The 5,493-nt window shown below is 50.4% G+C and overlaps 1 pseudogene; it reads right to left on the bottom strand.

Moving 5' to 3' along the window:
* Positions 1 to 2,458: 2,458 nt before the first annotated feature.
* On the bottom strand, positions 2,459 to 4,935 carry LOC123402534 (annotated as a pseudogene).
* Between the last annotated feature and the right edge of the window lie 558 nt (positions 4,936 to 5,493).

The following is a 5,493-nucleotide window of genomic DNA, read 5'->3' as shown; positions in this document are numbered from 1 at the left end:
TGACTTCTTAAAACAAAAATTATGCCCCAACTATAAAATAGATCGGGCACTTTTTAAACGAATAAAAATAACCTTTTGAAAAATTAAAATAAACCCTTTTATAAAAGGATAAAATAAACCCCTTTTTATTTAAAGAATAAAATAAAGGACCTTTAAAGGAGAAAAGAAATGAGACTGTTTTAGAAAATAAACAAAAGGAAGAAATAAAGAAAACCCAAGGGGTTGCCCCCACATTTAATAAAAGGAATTTAAAAGAAGACGAATTTTTTTAACGGGGGTTAAAACTGAACTTTGACAAAACCACAAAAACAAATAAAAAGAGGAGAGGAGGGGAGTGAAGGTTTTAGGTCCGCGGTGCAACAAGGTTTTGAGGTCGCTCTCACGCACCCACTCTCATCACTCCAACAAAACAACGCCACTCACGAAGCACTAACACCCAACAACACGGAGCAACATGCAACACCGACAAAACACAGTTGACATGATGCCATGCATGATGCCATGATGCAAACTACATGATGATGCACCAAACGGAATATAATCACACGACGGAAACAGAAATGAAGGGGAATCTTCTGGAACGTCGGGTTCGGGCTGTCACACGCGGGGCCGACAGCGCTAGGGTTCCCCCTCGGTCGCCACGGGAGCGACCCGAGGGGGGTCTGGCCTGTGTGTGCAACCACTTGAAGATGATAACAATGGTTTTGTTCAACCAATTTGGATGACGATCTATCATAAGATTAGTGCTGACCGTCCAGCAAACCGTCGATATTAATATTTCGCAATAAAAATGATGTGCGTATAGCTTAGAATTGCTATGGACACTTATCTTTGAATAAGGTATGATTTAGGTGAGGTAACACGGGCGAAGACAGTACCATATTCACCAAAGCTCGAATCAATAGAGATTTCTGATGCATGTCCCCTGCGTCGTCTCACCCAAGGCGACACGGGCGTAGACCTAGCCCGCGTTGCCGGGACGCCCTCCACCCCACGCCCTTCCCTTGCCGTCATCGTTGGAGGCCGTCGGGCTAAGCCCGAGAGGTGGGGTCATCTTCCTCCCGTCTGACCGCGGGAGCTCGGGCCTCGGGGTGGGGGAGGCTCGATCCCCTCCATGGCGTGCCGGATCCAGGCAAGGCGGTTGCTTTGTCGGTGGCCAGTTGGGCTCTTCTTAGCTGTTCTTCTACGGCGCGGCGGCTTTGAGTAGTGGCTCTCATTGGTGGCAGCCGCCACAGCTTCGTCCGCGGGCTCTGGTCTTTTGGCCAGCCGTTCTTCTCCGACATGCAGGGGCGGGTGTGCCCCCCCTCACTGCTTTGTGGGCGCGTCCTTGCGCGGGCCGGCTGTACGCTGGCCTTGCTGGCTCCTGGTGGCGCTGCGGTGGTGGGATTCCAGATCAGTCCGGATCTGGCTCGTCGGTGTCTGGCCGACAGGGATGGATGCAGCTCGATGGCTCTCCAATGCTTCCGGCATAGTGGCTCTGTGAGAGGGGGTGGGCCAGCGGAGGTGATGTCCATGGGGGTGGCGGTGGTGTTGGATTGCTCCGGGCGAAATCTTGCCCAGTCTCGGGCCGACAACGTCGGTGTTTGTGGGCGCCGAATGACCTTCTTGGAGGCGTAGTCGTGGAGCCCCATATCCTCCACACTCTCGGTTCTGCTCTTCGGGTTAAAGCCTAAGGCCTGTCAGGGTCGGGCGACGGCGTCGACATCGTCGCTTCCTCTTTGGGGCGTTGTCTTGAAGAGCTCCTGATCCCGTTTGCACGCTCTATGGGCGGCATTATGGTCGGCAGGTGCCCGTTCGACGATGTGTTTGTTCTGCATGGCTTCTTGTGTGGCAACGATGTTGGCTTCAGGCGGAGCTGGCTTGCTGATGGTTCTTCGTAGTCGGTCTCTTCCGACGTGTTCGAGGGGTCGTCGTGCCTCGTTGTGTCTTCATGAAGTCGGGACTGTTGAGGAGGGGACCCTTATGGTGATGATGACATGAGACGGGTGGTCGTCTCTGGCGCTGGCTCGGCGCAAGCCCAACGCTTTTCCTCGACAATGCTCGTCGATAGAGTCGGAGCTGCCTGTTCGCCGACGCGTGTGGCTGACTGTTTGGCTTTGACCAGCGCAGGCGAGGGCTTCTTCGATGGTCGTCGATGGTGGAGGCGGAGTCGCCCTCGCGGAGGCGTGATGACAATGATGTCGGGTTGCAGCCACGACGACGCTTTTCTCCTCGACGGCGTGTATGCATTTCTGTGTGGGTTGTCAGGTCGCCCTGTGTGTCTTATTTTTGTAAATGTGTTATAATGGTTTTCGTTTGTTTTTTGTTAATTAACCAAAAAATTCTCTTTAATTTTTTAATAAATTAGACCCTAAAGAACCGCGTTTAATAAAAAAAGGTACGATTTAGCTTCACGTGTCACAAGAGAACAAGGCATGGATCATGTGGCCACATACCGAGAGGCAGTCCATCGACACAATTACCAACGAACATGACATATGTACTGGTAGAGGGCAAAGGTTAAATTAACAATTTTAACTGATCGCATGGATCAGTGTGCAGTTTTTGGACAGCCATCGACACAAAGTACTTAAAAGATCTCACTCCAATGCCCTGATCGACATGGTCAGATCCAAAGTACTCTGTCCCAGAGCGGCCTCCGCGCTGCCCCCTCTTGTCTTTTCCTTCCGCTGCATGGGCATGGAAGCTGCAGGTGGCAAGAGCGAGAGCGGCGAGATCGACAGCTTGTTGCAGTGTTCCAGCTCTTGTTCGCTCGATGCAGCAGTGCTCTTCTTCCTCTTCTTGCTCGGTGTCCCATCTGTGGTGTCCATTGCCGTGGCTGGAGACAAACTGAGCTCCAACTCCGGCGTCTCTGTCGGAAGCCGCACCTTGTCGGCTGGCGTGATCAGAGCCCTTTGTTGTTCAATATGCTTCTGCTGCTGGGAATCTAGGGCTTTGGCTATCATCACGGGATCTGACGGTGTGGCCTGAGCGCCCTTGCCGCCATCGCTGCCGTGCCATCTAAACGGGAGACGATGGTTACCTCCTCCTGGCACGACCGACCTCGCCGGTGGCATGGCCCTCGAGTGCTGCCCAGATCCATGGCCGGTGAAGTAACCGAAGCTCTCATCTCGCATTTGCTCGCCGGCTCCGGCAACGGCGGAACCTAAGGGCCATCTCCTCACCGACGAGGACGCGAAGAAGTGCGGCGTGGTCGAGGAGGCCTTCACATCCTTCCTAGTAATCCTGTCACGGTGGTTGAACGCCCACTCTTGATTCCTGCAAATGTTCATCATGAATTAGGGTTTCGAACTTTCGATTTATCTCGATTGTCTCTGCAAAATAGCTAGGTTTAAACGTCTAGCAATATAATTTACCTGAAACTGCAGTTCTTGAAGCCAGATTGTATCAGAGATGGCCGGTGGTGATGCTGGAGAATCCCATAGAGGCGGCTAGTGGTGTTCCCGCCGCCGCCGCCATTCCGCGAAGCGAAGAAGCCGCCGTGCTCCGCCGTCGAGGAGAGGGCGGCAGCTCTTTGGAGGAGCATGTCATGAAAGCGTCGATCGCCTCTCATCGAGTGGAAACCCATAGGCGAAAATACTGCTCTCGCCACATGTAGAAGAAGAAAATCCTCTCATGAGCACAAGTGTTTTGAGGATTGAGATCGGATGGAAGAATCAAATTGTATATTTTTTTTGGATTGATGAGAACCTGAAGAGATGGCTCCCCTGATCCGTTGACCCTGGTGGTCTAGCTTCTTGCTTCGGTACATCTGGAAAGAAATAGATCAGAAACCGAGTCATATGCTATTTAGGTAAAGTATAAGCGAACTAATTGTATTTCACTATTTTGCACGGCATGATTTACCTGCAGATGGCTTTTTACATGAGCAATGCTGAGGCCCCTTACATTCATCATCTGAAGCACCAGCTTAGGAGTCGCCCCTATACAAACAAGATATCAAATAGGGTAGCAAATTAATCAGATTCAAAGGAACGTGTCATGAGACCATAGAATCTCACAAGAAAACAACAAATAATCATGCAAGATATTATCCCAAGTCATGAGCGAGTTCTAGGACTTACTCTCTTGTCCACCAAGCCTCTCGACGGCGCGAATGAAGGCCATGTGAAGATCGGGCGTCCAACGGAGCCGAGGCAGCTTCGATCGGTTGTACTGCCGCACCCTATGCTCGCCAGCCCCGGTACCCTCTTGGGTCTCCGAAGCATGGTTGGTGCTGCTGTTGTTGCTGGAGCTCCGGCTCCCAGCAACATCGGTGGTGCTACCTCCATCCTCCTCCTCCTCCTTTCTGTCGTTGTCGTCACCGACTTCTCCTTGCTCGCTCTCCATATCGATGTCTTCATTGAGATCCAGCTTCCTCCCGTTCATGGTTCTCTTCCTGTTATCCATGACGATCTCAGGCTCAGCTACCTCCTGTTTGTCCTCCACATCTCTCACAATCGCTTCCTTCTCCCTAGTTATCATCTTTCCTTCTTCCACTACATATGCTAGCTAGCTCACTCCCTCTTTCTCTCTCTCGATCTACACCGCCTGGACCGGATCAGAATCGTGCAGGCAGGAGTAGGAAAGGGGAAGGAAGAAGAGACCTAGGGGCTAGGGATATTGGGGAACAATGATATGAGATACTAAAACAATGATATGTTACCACTGGTGTATGAGAAGAGAGGAAGCATAAACAATCTAGTGACGTGGGAATAAAATATGAGGGAATCGGACAGGCATTCTCCTTGTACCTTGACTGGTTTTGAACAGTTCACCATGCAGCGCGCATTTGATGTGTGCAATTTTGGACCCTTTCCTTGTTGCCTGGTTGGTAGCTACATATGTAGGCAAGAGTCATACCAGAGTAAAGTAGGTACAGGTACAGCCACAAAAGCTACAAAACTAACAGGCAAAGACAGAGGCTTTTGGTTAAGTTCATGAGCTAAATGTTCCAAACATACTTTACCCAGATACAGCAGGAGTGAGCCAGTGAGATCTTTGTGACAAGTTTCCCCTCTTTCCTGCAGTTGGCTAGGCTGCATGCACGAGCGGGCGAGGGTAGCTCATGTGACCCAATCTGCCAATCTGGCTCGGACTCCAAAAGCATCTTGTGCCCTAGTTTTCTTTTGGTTAGGGACACTGACCCCCTTGTCGTGTGGATCTGAACTGCCGCTCCGTGAAATGGAAACAAAGCTTTGGTGGTTGACCGCTGCCTGCTCCGGCTCTTTGCCAGGCTATTTGATTAATGAGCTAAAAGGGGCAGATATATGCGTCTTGTCTTTTGGTCAATTCATGACATACATGCCCATGTATTTACTACACCCAAACCCCACATTGCATTGTTTATTCGCAAGATTGTAAAATTATAGGAACAGAAAACCAATGTCATGCCCGTCCGAATCCTACGTGATTTGCGATTGTTTGATGGCATCATAGAGAAAATAAAGGATTTTTTTCATGAAAAAAATTGTTGCCGGAGAAACTTTCGATCTATTCATAATCTGTCATGGC

Source organism: Hordeum vulgare, chromosome 6H (assembly GCF_904849725.1).
Source record: "Hordeum vulgare subsp. vulgare chromosome 6H, MorexV3_pseudomolecules_assembly, whole genome shotgun sequence".
NCBI lineage: Eukaryota > Viridiplantae > Streptophyta > Magnoliopsida > Poales > Poaceae > Hordeum > Hordeum vulgare.
This window is presented reverse-complemented; position numbering and strand designations above follow the sequence as displayed.